The following is a 16,006-nucleotide window of genomic DNA, read 5'->3' as shown; positions in this document are numbered from 1 at the left end:
GTACAAGCAGAGAAGATATTGTCTCCTCATAGCCCACTTCCCCAAGGGGGTGCCTTTGCATCGTCTGCACCTGTTCCCCTCTCTGCACCTGCTTCGTTTCCAGGTATGGTTGATTTCTGGTAACAGTGCCTAGAGCCAGACTTCATCCTTTCTGCCATGGATTATTGCAACAGCTCATAATGGGTGTCCCAACCTAATATCTCTTCCTCTCCAGCAGACATATTCTCTCTCTTCTTGCTGAAGTGAATTCTTAAAGCACTGGTCAACTGTGTGGCTGAGAGGAAAGGTCACCCGCTTGGGCATTTGCCATTTTCTCACCATGTGACTCTCTGCCACCTCACCTTGCTGGGCATGAATTTCATCATCTATGAAATAGAGATTCCTGCTATATAACAGTCTTTTTTTTGATGAAGATTAAGTGTATATGAAGTAGCTTACACAATTCCTGAAATAAAATAGGTAGACAGCAAATTGTGTTTGTTCTTCATTGGCCCTTCATCACTGGAAAAATCATACCTAATTTTATTGTGGCATATTCCGTGTGCACCCACGACGACACATGCCCCGCGTGTGCCCTCCGCCCTTTGCTGTCCACATACAGCACACTATTTCCTGTCTCTTGCCTCACTGTTCTCACTTTGTACTTCTCCCCATCAGAGTCTCCCAGGAACTGATGCTCGGATGGATACCATTCTGTTGTTTTTCTCTTCTCTGTGCCTTTTGATAGGGTACCTGGACTGTTTAAAGAAAGTTAAGTCTTTGGGGGGCCCTTGGTCCCCAGTAGACTAAAACAAGCAGAACCACAGATCTGTCCTCAGGTGTCTGATTCAGTGGATGTTCGCCAAGAATGTACTGTGCGCGCTTGCTGGGTAGTATGGGTCTGAATTGGTCACTGACCTTAAGGATTCACACCCTAAGAGGAGACGAGAAGGCAAAACAGATCCACCCCTGAGTGCATACCGAGGAGAAAGAGAAAATTACCAAGATTGGCTGGGGAGAAGGGCTAAACAGGAGGTCACTCAGGTTTGCGGGATATGATCAAAGACTGAGGAAGACCATGGGATCAGAGGCTGTAACTGAAGAAAAGCAGTTTCTGCAGACAACTTGGAGCAGTGGAGACCACGCAGGCTTTGGACCTGGCTTAAGAAGGATTTTGAGAGAAGGATTTTGGATAGCGACAATTCCCTGTACCTGGAAGTTCTTTCACAAGATCTTTCCAAGCCCTGCTCCCCGTCCTGCTCAGGGCTGTGTTTGGAGGTCATGTCCTGTGAGTCCTTCTCTGAACACTCTTTCTAAAGGTACCTATGACTCTTGTGCTGACCACAGTCACTCTTCACATCAGACATCACTGGTGCCTAATGTCCTCTCCCCCGCCTGTGCCCCAGGTTTTAAGTGCGTACCCCTCCAAAAATGATTTAGGGGAGAGGAATCCCACTCCCGGCCCTAGGAATTGTTGCCATTGATGTTAGTTCAGTATATTGGTCCCCTTCCCGTTCCAGTGCCTGATTCAGAGAGGACATGGAGACTCTGTTTTGGAAGGTGAGCCACTGAGAGACATTTTGGGGATCTCAGGGAAGAATTGCTTTTTTTCCTCCCAAGAGAGGCACTCGTAAGATTGGTGTCTTCTCTTTCTGATGTGGAGCCTCCCTGAAAACCTAAGGGGATCTAGTCTTGGATAAAGCTGTAACTTTGAAGCCCGAGAATGGGAAGTTGGGAGGAGCCCAAGAGCATCATCACAAAAGTGACCGGGACACATGATGCCCTCTTCCTCTGAATCTTCAGTGACAGTGAAGGGATGGTAATGCATTTCTTACATGGCTGCATTGCTTAAGCCAGAGATGGGCAAATTTTTTCTCTAAAGGTCTCGATAGGAAATATTTTATGATTTGCAGGCCATGTGACCTGTGGCCAGCGCCTGATGCTTAAAAGCAGCCGTAAAAGAATATGTAAATGAACAGGTGCGGCTGTCTTTCAGTGACACATTTTTATCAGGACAGGCAGACACCAGCCCAGGCCCCTGGGTCACAGTCTGTGGACCACTGATTTCAGCCATTGAGGAAGAATTATCTGTTTCAGGTACAGCTGTGCCCACTAGTGCATTTTTCTCCTCCTTTACCCTGGTTCACCTGATGAAGAGCCACATTACAGGAAACGAATTATTTACCTGTTTGATGATGTAGTTTCTCTGTTACTGGAGTGTAAGTTTCAACATGGCAGGGACACATTTTCTCTTATTCGGCACCTGGCATGGAGGAGCTCCCCAGATGTGTGAGGGAGCGTGTGAGTGAGTGAATGAACTTGGGAGAGCTCATTAATCTCTTCTCATTTCGGTTTGAGTTGGATTTTGGCTATTTTTAAAGATTGACGGTGATAGTAGCTGGAGGTGCATATAAATCCTGTGTGTACCTGTTGTGTCCACATAATTACACAAAGCAGCCCCTCCCTCTTTCACTCTCAAAAGTGTCCTGAATTGGATGATAAATTATAAGATCACTCTAAAAACAGCAACTGTTTGTAGAGATTTGTTGTGTGGGGGACATGGCGTGAAGCTCATTTTAGGCATTATTTTATTTATTCCCTTACGAAAGCTGATGAGGCAGATGCTATTATTCCCATTTTAGAGGTGAGGAATGTGAGACTCAGAGAGGTGGGCTTTGTCCATGGACGCATAGCCGATGGTGGAACCAAGATGTCTGATTGCAGAGAACACGGTCCTAACTGTTACACTCCAAAGATGCCTGTAATGATACCTCCCATCCCACACTGCCTTTTGCAAGGTGTTTCTACCAGCGGCATCTCTTTCGCGTCTCTTGGAATCTGGGCCAGCCCTCTCACTGACCTGACAAACAGGATGTGGTTGAAATGCTGCTGTTGATCTTCCAAGCCTGAAGAGATCCGCAGCTTCCATTCTCACCTTCTAGAACGTTCTCTCTTGGAGACCAGCACCAACTTGAACCCTGACCGCCCAGCAGGAGAGAGATGCCATGTCCAGAGAGGCCAGGCACCATTTTGCATCTTCCAACCCCAACTGAGAACTCCCTGGCTGGGTGTGGAGTCAAAGCTGGGCTCTGCTCTAATGCCTGATCCATTAAGTGGGAAGCAAATAAAATCATCGCTTTTAAGTCAGTGGGTTCCAGGGTGATCTTGTTATGCATCAGTAGGTATCCAACACACATGCCACACGTCCTTGTGGAGTGCTTCTGAGCATTCCGGGTGGTGTGTGTGCAGGTGTCTGAGTGGGCGTGGCTTGCAGGTGATCAGCAAGTGGCGACTGCTCTTATCGGTGCCGATGCAAATGGAAACCAGGGCAGCACAGGGCAGAGGGGGCGCAGCAAAGGCACTGGAGGGACTGAATGCAGTAGTGAAAACTTTACACGAAATCTGCAGTCCGTGTGAGCCTTCCTCTCTAGGAAGTGCTACTTTAGCTGGAATTGCATGCTTCCTGCGCCGCGGCTGTATAAAGTTTCAGTTACGTAAGAGGAATACATTCTAGAGGTCTACTGCGCGATGTTGTGCCTGTAGTTAATGATGTGTATTGTGCACTTAGACGTTTGTCAAGAGGGTTGGTCTCATGTTCAGTGTTCTTAACCACAACTTAAAAAAAATGTATGCAGGGGTGCCTGGGTGGCTCAGTCGGTTGATCGTCCAACTTCGGCTCAGGTCATGATCTCGCGGTTTGTGAGTTCGAGCCCTACGTCGGGCTCTATGCAGACAGCTTGGAGCGTGGAGCCTGCTTCCAATTCTGTGTTTCCCTCTCTCTCTGCCCCTCCCCTGCTCATGCTCTGTCTCTCTCACTCTCAAAAATGAATAAATGTTTTAAAAAAATTAAAAAAAATGTATGCAATAAGTCTACAAAGTACTAGGAGAAAAAAAATGATGCAAGAACTGGGCATAGTGAGAGGACTGTTGCATCTAAAACCTGCAAAGCTGGGGCCCAGGAGTCAGTTTTGTCCCTTGCTTGCTCTTGGTCCTGAATTGATCTTCCCAGACCTCAATCAGTTTCTTTGTCGTTTGTGCTGATTGGAGAGGATTTCTGAAAGGAGCCTTCCAGATGTAAAATATCCATCTCTGAAAGTTGAAGTACCTATGAGCAGATTTTCTCTCGTGCCAAGATGGCATCTTTGATCTCTGCTCTGGGCTGGATGACACCTCTGCATCCACACCCGCCTCGTAAGCTGATGTTTTAACCAGGCTTAATGCAAACCACAATCACGGCGTGGGACTTGTGGATAGTCATTATCAGAAAGCTGCTGCTGCTCCAAGCTTGTGAAAGAGGCTGGGGAGGAGACACTGAGAGCAAATTAGCCTCTCAGAGAAGTGGGAGCTAGTCGGCTTTCCCATTCCTTTGCCATCAACAAGGTGCTGTTTTCTTTCTTTAGGTGCCAAGAAGGTGCCCTTGAGTAGAGGTTATCACACGGGGCTTCTGCTCACTCACACGCTCCCTACATTTTTCTCCACTGACGGTGGTGGCCACAAGGGCAGCAGCTGTACTGCTGAGGATGACAGAGATCCCTTAGCCACCTACAATGGGCCACCCAAGGCTTCTAGGACATGGGCTTGAGGCCTGAATGAGACATGGTACTGTCCTTGCGTTACTCACAGACTATTGTGGAAACACTTAGGGGGGGTTATTACAGTGCAGCCAAGTAAGTACAGGTCATACCAGAATATTAACTCTGCCTGAGGATGTCTTCCCTGACCTCCGAGACTAGATCCAGTGCCCCACAATCTGGTTTGAAAGCCCCCTGTACTTTTCGCTCATAGCATTTACTGCAGTTGGAAATTGCATTTGAGAGCCATGCGTGCGAGCCCCCCTTAAAAACATAAGCACTGGAAGAACAGGGAGGTGGCTTTTTATGCACCATCGAAGCCTCTGTACCTTGGCTACTGACACTTACATTGTAGGCCTTTGGGGACAGGTTTTTGAAGGAAATAAGGGAGTACAAGATCTGAGAAGACTTCTGAGAGAATGAGATATTTGAATTAGGTTTTGAAGGTTAAATGGAAGCCTGTATTCGAAACAGCAGGAACAAAAGTAAACCTAAAAATATTGACAATTTAAAAGAAAAGCGTGACCCCATTAGCCCTTTGTTATGGAATTGGCAGAGATCCCTGCTAGGACTCACTGACATCTGAATCTTTAGGAAGGTGGGTTTGTGCGGGAGAGAGCCTGACATAAAATCGTTAAGGTTGATGGTTCTAAGCCCAGGTCCCACTGCTGCACAGCCACTCTGAGCCCCCGTTAACACATCTTTAAATTGAGGAGAACATTTTCTGTCCTCTTAAGATAAAGTAAGTAACACAGGTGGATTGTTTGGCTGCTACAAATGACACTGCATACATACAACTCCAGTTTTATGATTCCTCTATCACGTAAAGCATGATACAAAGACCTAGGCACTGAAATGACCTCCACCTCAGTTTCCCTGACTGTAAATGGACAAATCATGACTGGGTTATCATGAGGGACAGCCTTATGTCTGGACTCACTATGCTGAAAATCTGTCAGTCTTCAGTGACAGGCTGAGCTAGTTTGGGATAGAACATTTGGTGTGGCAACCCACCAGACCTGGTTTGAACCCCAGCTCCTCTTGCTCCCAGTTTTGTAAGAAAGATGTATTACTTACTCACCTGGAGCCTCTGTGTCCTCATTTAAAAACTGGGATAATGATGCCTAATTTCCTTGGTCCTTGCTAATTTGTTTCATAATTTGTTTATTTTAAAACTATTCAATGATGTATCCATATTGTTTAAGGGATAGATTGGATTATAAGTTAATGTATATAAGGCGTGTGTCCCAGAGCGTGACACATGATTGATACCCAATAAATGACAACTGAGGATGATAGTAATGCTGTTGCTGTTTTTGGAGGAGCAAAGTATGGGAGTTAAAAAGTGGGAGAGGACTTTAAGGAGGTTGCTTGTGGTGTGTGTGTGGACATTAACGGGTTGATGAGCTGGGAATTGCAAGAAAACAGAACACCTAAGTCGAGACCAGTTGCAGCAACATATTGGGTTGAGTTTGGGATGCATAAGGGGTTTACTATAGCAAGAATGAAAAGTACATCAAGGCAATAGAGATTGAAATATGGGAAATTACCAGGGAATGGTATAAAACCTGTGGAAACATTCTACATTGTACAACTAGATTGGCATAGCTGTGTTACAGGATCTTCGTAAGTCCAGTTTTAGTAGATATTGCTACCTAGTTTTCTAAACTATGGAGCCCATTGAAGTAATAGCATTGATAGGATGCACTCACTCAATGCAAGCATTTCCTGTGCCTGTAACTTGTTGGTGCATGTTTTCCAATTTAATTATCATATCCCCTTTTGAAGGTAAATGTTACAGTTCTTGTCTCATGGGTCAAGGCTTTGAAATGTAGTTTTTGTTTCAGGATAAAACATATGACTTTTGGAAAAATCAAGGTAAAAGGCATATCTCAACACATCAGTGTCATGGAAGAAACTTAAAGAAAAATCTAATTGAAACACACATTTGTATAATCTCAATGGAGTTTCTCAAAGTCAAAAATCTAATTTCACCAGTACCCAAATCAAGAAACAAGATCATCCACATTCCTATGAATACCCTTTGTGGTTTTTCCAATTACTACCCACCACCACTGCCAAGTGTAGTTACTTGTCCTGACTTCTTGAACTTTATAGACATGGGGTCATACAGTGTATGGCTCTTGTGTTTCGTTTCTTTTACTCAAACATCATTATGCAACTCATCCATCTTTCTGTATGTAGCGGTATCTCATTCTTGTTACCATACAGTGTCCAAAGTATGAATATACCACAATTCAGTCACCCATTCTACTAAGATCTGTATAATCTCCACTGTTGGAGCATTACAAGAAGTGGTACAGACATTCTTACATCTGTTTAATATACACACACACACACACACACACACACACACACACACATATATATGTGCATTTCTGTTGGGTATATTATTGAGAATTCATAGCTTTGTTACAGGGTGCCTGCATATTCAGTTTTAGTAGATACTGTACATAGTTTTCCAAAGTGGTCATATCAGACTTACTGCAGTAGTATATAGCAATTTCAGTTATATTGTACCTCCCCACACACTTGGTATTGCCTGCCTTTTTCACCTTGGCCATTCTGGTGTGAAGTAGTATCATCTTATGATTTTAGTTTGCATTTATAAGATTGTAAATGAAATTGAGTAATTTTTCGTATGATTATTGGTCTTTTGGCATAGTATTTTGTTGTATGATTTGAGACTTAAGTTCCTTCTTGCTGAGCTTACCATATTGTACTAAACTTATCTAGTTCCTATGAATTCTTTGATGGCATAAACTGAGCCTCATGTGTGGTTTCAGCACCTGGGACAGTGTCTCAAATAATTTGTTGGCTAAAGCTCAGGTGAAGAAAGCTCAGGGTCCACGTTGAGTGAGAAGTGAAGCCAGGATGGAAAGCCAAGCCTGGCAGATGCTAATCCTGTGTTCTGACTACTCTAAAGAGGGTGAATAAGACTTGGTTCATCTTTCCTCCTCCATTGCCTCAGAGCAATTCTAAATGGAATGTCAATGGATCCAACGAGTGGAGTCTTCATGAACAATGGGGATTCTAACATGGCCACTGTAGAGAGTACACCTGCAAGGGGTGAGACTGTATTCTCTCTGAACAGTTTTATGAATTTAAGAATGGGATCTATGCCAACTCTCTCCACAACCACATCTTATTGATGGGGCCTTGCTCAGAGTGATATTTGTCTTCTCAATGACTACATTTGATGTTTGCAAGTAAGTGCTTGTAGGTGAAATACAGTGCCTAAGAGTATGTGCTTTGGAATCTAGTCTTGCTTCTCATTTATTCTCTTTGAACTTGGGTTGAATCATTTGTCTTCTCTTGAGTCTTTTTCAAACCTAATTTTCAGGTAATCTCACCCACTTCCAAGGTCATTGTAAGGATCAACTTGTCCATGAGTATAAACTACTCTGGAGAGCTCCTGGAAACTTAATAATCACTCACTATCTGCTAGATCTTATTATTAATGGTAATACTTGGAGTGTTAAAAAAGATAGTGGTGACCATGTGGTCAGCCCAACATGGCTTCGGGATGCATTTGTGACAGAACTCTTTTGAATTAAGAGCCAAATCAGTGGAGTAGACTATGGCTACCTGGCATTGCAAAGGTTTCATGGTAGCAATGCATAGAAAGTATATTTTGAAAAGCCACCTGAGAAAGAATATTTATAAAATGCAATGCTATGTATGGCTCAGAAAATATTGTGGCCAAGGGAAGGAAGAGGTTCCCTGGAAGACTTGGGTGGGAAATGAGGCTAAGAAAGTACACTGAGGCCAAAACAGAGAGTCTTGCGTGTTGTGCCAAAAAGGGGGACCACACGTTCCAGAACCAGTGGAGGCACTTGATAGAGTAAGTAGATGAAGCCATTGTTCAGGAGATGGACCTACGGGGAGCTGAAGGGTTAGAGTAAGTTACTGTATCACTGTCATTAATTCTTGGACTCTGGAGAGCAGTTGGATTGCCCCTGGGGCCATATCACCTTAATTAGCTTTTTGCACTAATTAACTGCCTCTTGTCCTGTCTTCAGACACTTAGATCACTTATGATCTCCTGCAAAGTCATCTTTGGCTCTGCTCTTTGGGAAGCATCATGAGAAGTGGAAGGAGGTCGGCATAAATTTGAGAGACCCGGGTCCCCAGCCCTGTCACTGATGCTACCTTGCTGTGCCCTGGCCTCCATGGGATTTCCAAACTCTATATTGAGAGAGCTGGCCTGGAAAGTTACCCACTGTGCAAAGATTCTGTGATTAAATCCTTTGTAATCGTCACGACAGATAGCTAAATTGGGAGCCGTGGAGCATTGCGTGAAGGTCAGGGAGGGAACTGCTACTTATTGGACACCTGCTCTGGGCCAGAAACTGGGTGAGGCCCTTTCCTTATGGTGATCTAGCTCACCAATTCAGGTTTTCCAAAAAGGTAGCTGTTTTTCTGTAGTGGAACCTCATTTCTATGTTAGCTTCCTGGCCATAGATAACAACAAAATCCAGAATCTCTCTGCACTCTTCAATGAGATTGAATTTTTGGACTTGCAGAAAGCCACAGAGGTGGAGATGGGGCCTGAGGGTGGGAGACTGGGTGGTTCGCCCTTGACCATCAGCTATCCTCACCAGCATTCTTAGAGTTTATGTCTTCCCATGGGATCCTCAGTCATCAGCCTCTTGTCCCTTACCCCAGGGCTTCCACTCTTGGCTCTCTGAGCCTTTGAGGTCCTTCTGACAGGACACCAGTTGGTGCCTGAGGAACTCTGTGAACCTGCTGCATCACCAAGCTCAACGCAGGGATGAGGACATAGGTACTTTCTGCACAGAGGTTCCTCCAGGTCATCTGGAAATTCTCACTTTTTCTTTATATTAAGAGCGCTCAGCTGGGTTTGAGGGTGGAGGAGCTTGGGGACTCTTAGCAGGGAATGAACCGGGGGTGCAGTCATTTCTGCTTCCCCTTCCAGTCTCTCTCAAATTGCTCTCATCCCATCAGACTTTATCTGGTTTCTAGGTTGGGGAGAGGGAAAAATGATTACATTCTGAACTTCTTGTAATTCCTGGCCTTTTGAAAGTCCAAAATCTTTTCTGTCAAATGACAGTCTTTCCCATTAAATTCAAAAGTCTGTTTCAAAACTTACAACCAGGGACTGGCTTTTCTTGTTTTATGTCTGCAGTTCCAAGGTGCCCGCCCTCTTCTGGAGGTGGGGAATGCAGAATGCCCAGGTACCCCAAGTGGAAGGTGGTGCAGGGAAAGCCGTCTGTACTGGAAGAAACAATCTCTTTAGAGTCGCAGTTTTGCTCTGTCAATGTTATTTCCTGAAATCATCATTGCTGTCCATTGTGTGAGGCTGTGCAGGCCCATTATGGTTTCTATTTTATGGATGTAGAAACTGAGACTCAGTGGCTGGGTGACTTTGTCCCAGTTTACGTATCCTCGGAAAGGAAATATCACATGTCCTCTCTATTTATTACCTAGCTGGAAACTAAATGAGCTGTCTTGGGTGGTTGTGATCTTCCCATCTTTGGGGTGTGTGTGTGTGTGTGTGTGTGTGTGTGTGCATGCGCGCAATGGGTTTAAAGCATATTCAGTCATTAAATTATCTCAGTAGTTCCCAAGTATTTAAAAGTCCCTGATCTGTAGATACATTGCTCAGATCATAGAGCTTTGGATGTTCTATGTGCTCACTCTTGAAAATAAAGCCCTTATTAGAGGTGGGTTGTTGGGAGGTGAGGGTGGCTGGCCTAGCCAAGGAAAAGGGAGAGATGTGAAAAATGCTTGCCACCCTCTCCCCAGATTTGCTCTGCATGTTTACCTGGTGATTTCACAAGCTCTCAGATGCACAAGGAGTAGGGCCAGATTGTTGGCTTTGCTGAACTGAGCCAATGGTGTGTGTACCCAACTGTCATCTGAATATAGAAATGGTAGAAGAATATGTGTTTTTATTCCATTTTTTCTTTTCCAACATAGGAGTGAACAGCTTTCAGATTTATGTTGAAATTGTCAGCAAAAAATGTTCAAGGGAAAATTAGTTTTTGCCATTCTTCTTCCATTATCCAACACATCCATTCATCCGATAAAAAGTGATGAAGCACCTAGGGTACTAGATGAAAGAGTGTTCATCCCAGTCTTAGTTCAGTTTCCAGTGTTTCCTGAGAAAAATGAATAATTTAAGCAGACATATACTTGAAATACTTCTGAAATCTCAGAGAAGCAATGTGCAGGCCAAATGGGGTGTCTTGGGGGAAGATGTCCTAAGTTACTGGATAGAATGACCCTTAAAGTATGTTATTAAGAATACTTAAGAATTAACTGGAAGATAGGAGACTCATCAAAACAGAGAGAGCAGATGAGCAAAGGCTTGGAAATTTGAGACAGATGGTGAGGTGGAGCACATCTAAGCTGGAGAGTGTCAACAAGGCATGAAGGACAAGAAGGGGGAGGGGGAGACTTTATGGATGCTGGAGACAGGGAGCTGGGAGGGACTCTTCCTTGGTGTAATTCAGACCCTGTTCATTGTAGGGCTTGTGTCTTTCATTTTGCTGTGTGCTCTGGTGAAGGTAAGAGGCTGCGCGTACAATGGAAAAATTGTTGGAATTGTAAAACTTTCAAACTAAAAGGGAAACAGTTGGGGTCTCCCAGCCACAGAGAGAGAAGGCTTGATCATTCCCAAGACTTGGGCATCTCTGTTGTGTTAGACACTGTTCATCCTGGCCTAACTGACTCAGAAAGAAGAGCTGGGGGCAAGGGTTGTGTGCACACAGTACTAGGTTGTGATCCTAGGTTGGAGGAGAGAGGGTCAGGGAAGCAAAGCATGGAAGGATAGAGAGCCACTGGGGGCGCCAGCCAGGTGGCCATCTTTACAGTTCTGGTTTTGAATTCCCGCAGGTGCCAAGGGCAGTGCCTGAGAAGCAGTGTAAAATGTATCTCAGGCTGTCCATCCTGGCCGCCGGGAGAGAGGAAATCATGTATTTGTTGTTCTGGACAGAAGTTTGTTCCAGATGGGGTTAATATCCCAGGGGTGCGAGAGAGTGTGTTGTGAGGCTCAGGCAAGGCGGGATCAGATTCCATTCCACTCACTGGAGGTTACTGGAGCCCCAGCAGAACCGGTCATCCCTGAGATGATTTGGATCAGAGTCAGTGAGGCCAAGATGTGAAATAGAACATGAGAAGCTTCCAGAGGCACACTGCATGAGTTACCTATTACCTCGAAGGTCAGCAGCTTAAAACAACAACATTAATGATCTCACAGGGTTTCGAATCTGCCTGTGTGCTTAAGCTCTGGGTGATCCGGCTCAGGACTCTGCATGGTACAATGAAGCTGTTGCCTGGGGCTACATCCTCTTAAGGGTGATCCCCTTTCAAGTTCACTGAAATGGTGGTCTGCAGGATTCAGTTCCCAGAGGGTCCTCTGTTGGCTGGGGATCCCTCAGGCCCTTGCCATGGGGCCCTCTTCCTGGGGCAGCAAGCCCTTATCAGAGAGAGCAAGAGAGGGCAGGCAGAGTGGGAGCCAGAATCTTTGTGATCTTGGGGGAGGGTGACACAAGGTCATAGATACCAGGAGATAAGGCCTAGGGGGGCCCCTTTAGAGGCTTCCTGCCACACAGAATATCGCATTTTACGTTCACAGGAGTCCCAAGGACATGATCCTCTTATGCCACGAGGAAGTCAACTCAGAAGTTTGACATTCTCTCCTCCTGGAGCCCTTCCTGATAATGTCAGCCCCACTGCTGGGGTGTCTGCTCTTCCTGCGTCTCCCTTGCCCACGTGCAGCACCCTGTGACATCCCCAGTCCGACCCTGGCCTCGGTTCTCAGGTCTGTGCTGTGGCTCTGTCTCGCTCCCGCTGCCAGCACAGAATACAGACAGTATCTTAGGACAACAGTTTTAGCTGTCAGCCCTGAAACTGGACTTTTGGGTCTAAGTCCCAGCCCTGTAGCCCTCGAACAATGAGAGTAGCCTCGCGGGCTTCCGTTCCCTCTTCTTCCACGGAATGGGAGTACCACCAGGCTCACAGTCTCTTTTGAAGATCGCTTAGTTAAAGACACGAAACACACTCAGAACAGTGCAGGGTTTTTCTTGGTATTTAATGGTCTCTTTGCACCTCGTCCCCGAGATTCTCACCCTCGACAGGATTGCCGTGGGAGGGACTGTCCGCGCGTGGTAGGTCGTGTGCCCACATCTCTGGTCTCCCCCCACTGACCGCCTGTGACCCTCTCCAGTTGTGAAAACCCCAAATGCCTCAAGGCCTTGCTGGCGGAACTGCCCCCCAGTTGAGAACCTCTGCCCTGTACCCATCAGAAGGTCAGGGAAACGTTTTGAATGAATGACTGGGTGGGTGCCGAGGGGGTCCTGTCTGTGATGAGGAGAACAAAGGCCAGGGAAATGTAGCTCAGCTTGAATCTCCTTACAGCTTGCGGCCCACTGAATAAATAAATCCCTGAGACACGCAGAGCGTTCCTCAAGGAAGTCATGGTGGCCCTAATGCTGATGCCTTGCTAGAGACTGAAAGCAACCTTCCCTTGAGAACAGCCAAACCTCCCAGGATCCTATAACTCTTCTTTCGCTTGCAGAAGTCCCTGTAGAGACTTAGCTTGTCTCTCCCCCACCCCCTCAAACTTAAAAGTATATAATTAGTCCCTCCTCACAATCACAACGCAGCCCTTTCTGCCCACGGATCCTGTCCCCGTGCTATAATAAAAGCACCCTTTTGCACCGAGGCTGTCGCAAGAATTCTTTCTCGACTGCTGCACAGCAGGGCCCCGCATCATTTGGAGAGGGGACGGCGCAGACTGGAGAGCCAGAGGAGGGAAACGAATGTGCTGAAGGGGCCGAATTTTAAGGTCACTGTGCCCTGAGCTCAAGGTCAAGGTCAAGGTCCAGCCCACTGTCCTTTGGAGCCAGGAGCCGCTTCATCTCTGTGGCATTGTTTTCTTGTCCGTAGAACAGAGATGAAAATCCCTACTTTCAGGATTGCTATGAGAACTAAATCAAACAATGTCTGCACAACAGTGTGGGACACTTCAGCTGCCACAGCACCAGACTCCCTTTTAGCCGTGGAGCTCCATGTTACTGGGTCAACAGTTTGGTGCACTGCTTGAAAAAAATCTTCCTGAGAAACCGGCCTGCAGATCACGAGTGGTTCCTGGGCCACTTTCCAAGGTGGTCGTGGTGGCTTCTGACAAGTGGGGCGTGTGAGTGGAGGGTGAGGGGCTTTGCCTGGGCATTGGAAAGGTTGAGCAGAAGGGACCCAAGAGGCTTCCTTCCAGAGAAGAGTATGTGGTTGAGGGGTTGTCTTCTGGGATCAGCACTGAGTTTTCCTGTGCAGTGAGTGGGGGCAGTATTTTCTCATTTTTTCACAAACTGCAGTTATCTATCTATCTATCTATCTATCTATCTATCTATCTATCTATCTATCTAATCTATCTTTTTCTCTTTCTTTTTTTGATATAATTTATCGTCAAATTGGTTTCCATACAACACCCAGTGCTCCCTCATCACATCAGGGAAATACAAATCAAAACCACACTGAGATACCACCTCACGCCGGTCAGAGTGGCTAAAATGAACAAATCAAGAGACTACAGACGCTGGCAAGGATGTGGACAAATGGGAACCTTCTTGCACTGTTGATGGGAATGCAAACTGGTGCAGTTTATTTATTGATTTTTAAGTTTATTTATTTGAGAGAGAGAGAGGAGGAGAAAGAGAATCCCAAGCAGGTTCTGTACCGTCATCGTGGAGCCCGATGCAGGACTCGAACTCACTAACCATGAGATCGTAACATGACCCCAAATCGAGAGTTGGATGCTTATTCACCTGAACTACGCTGCCCCTCCGCAAACTTCAGTTTAATCTGCATTATTTACCTTTGCACTGGGAGCAGACACTCAAAGCTATGTGGTGTGGTGGCTGAGAGCAGCGACTCAGGAGGCAGACCGGAGTGGTGGGTCCCAGCCCTGTTCTGGCTGTTGGACCTTGGACAGGTGACCTGCTCTCCCGTGCCCTTGTGTCCCCTTCAAGAGAGAGCACCCACCCCCTTGGGTGGAGGTGTCAGACGATCAGCAGGTGACCCGCTCTCCCGTGCCCTTGTCTCCCCTTCAGGAGAGAGCACCCACCCCCTCGGGTGGAGGTGTCAGACGATCGGCGTCTGGCCCACGGTGAGTGTTTTGTGCACGTGACAGAGCTGTGGGTCCCGCCTGAGGTGGGACATGGTAGAAGAGAGGCTGTCCAGTCCTCTCGGACCTGGCTCAAGAATGTCCAGGGCTGAGTACAGTGTTGGACGTGCGAGTTCTTCTCTGCTTATTTAGGCGTGTGCGTGTGTGTGTGTGTGTGTGTGTGTGTGTGTGTGTGTGTGTGTTAGCATTCTGACTTATTTACTTAGGAACACTGTCCCTCGTGAGGGTTTTTTTCGAGCTGTGTTATCGAAGGATGATTGACCTGGGAAAAAGCATACCTATTTAATATATTTAACTCCATGAGTTTGGGCTGATCAGTACATACCTGTGAAACCATCACCACCATCACGGCCATGCATATCCATCATCTCCTACAGTTTCCTCCTGTGCTCTTTCCTTTTCATATTCTAATTATATTCTTTTTTTTTTTGTGGTAAGAACATTGAATATAAGATCTACCCTCTTCGCACATTTTAAACTTACAACATTGCATTGTTAGCCGCAGGTGCGATGCTGTGTCCTGAACGTGCTTGTCTTGTGTAGCTGAAACTCGGTGCCCTCAGACCATCATCTCCTCGTCTCCCTCGCCTCCTTACCCCTGGCACAGCTACTTCTCTACTGTCTGCTTCTATGAGCTTGACTTTTTACAATGCCACATATAAGTGAGACTGTACAGTATTTGTCTTTCTGTCTGTGGCTCATTTCACTTAGCCTGATTGATGCCCTCCAGGTCTATCCATGCTGTTGCAAATGGTGGGATCTTTCTTTTTTGAGGCTGAATAATAGTCCGTTGTATGTATGTACAACATGTCCTTTATCCATTCATCCATCATTGAACCATGAAGTCATTTCCATTTCCTGGCTTTTGTGAATAATGCGGCAATGAAGATCCTGGTTTCAAGTTTGTTTATTAATTTTTTTTCAATGTTTTATTCATTTATTTTTGAGAGAGAGAGAGAGTGAAAGAGAGAGAGAATGAGTGGGGCAAGGGCAGAAAGAGAGGGAGACACAGAATCTGAAGCAGGCTCCAGGCTTCAAGTTGTCAGCACAGAGCCTGATGTAGGGCTCGAACTCTTGGACCGTAGTGAGATCATGATGTGAGCCAAAGTCAGATGCTTAACCAACTGAGCCACCCAGGTGCCCCAAAGATCCTGGCTTCATTTCCTTTGGATAAATGCCCAGAACTGGGTCTGTTGGATTATATGTTGGTTCTGTTTTTAATTATTTGAGGAGCCTCCATACTCTTTTCCATAAAGGCTGCACCAGTTTTATATTTCTCATCCTG

At 45.9% G+C, this 16,006-nt stretch overlaps 1 protein-coding gene across 4 annotated transcripts in view; it reads left to right on the top strand.

Annotated features, from left to right (window-relative positions):
* Positions 1-16,006, top strand: part of FAM135B (family with sequence similarity 135 member B) — a 281,950-nt gene that overhangs the window by 55,880 nt on the left and 210,064 nt on the right. The window contains exon 1 of one of the 4 annotated variants that reach the window (XM_045049510.1): positions 7,594-7,780. The exons of the other annotated variants lie outside the window; for them this stretch is intronic. The gene's annotated coding sequence lies outside the window, so the exon portion shown is untranslated. Of the gene's footprint in view, positions 1-7,593; positions 7,781-16,006 lie in introns of those variants that run through there. 4 annotated transcript variants of the gene reach the window in all.

The sequence above is a fragment of the Felis catus genome, chromosome F2 (assembly GCF_018350175.1).
Source record: "Felis catus isolate Fca126 chromosome F2, F.catus_Fca126_mat1.0, whole genome shotgun sequence".
NCBI classification, from domain to species: domain Eukaryota; kingdom Metazoa; phylum Chordata; class Mammalia; order Carnivora; family Felidae; genus Felis; species Felis catus.
The sequence above is the reverse complement of the archived record's forward strand: the minus strand, read 5'-3'. Positions and strand labels throughout refer to the sequence as shown.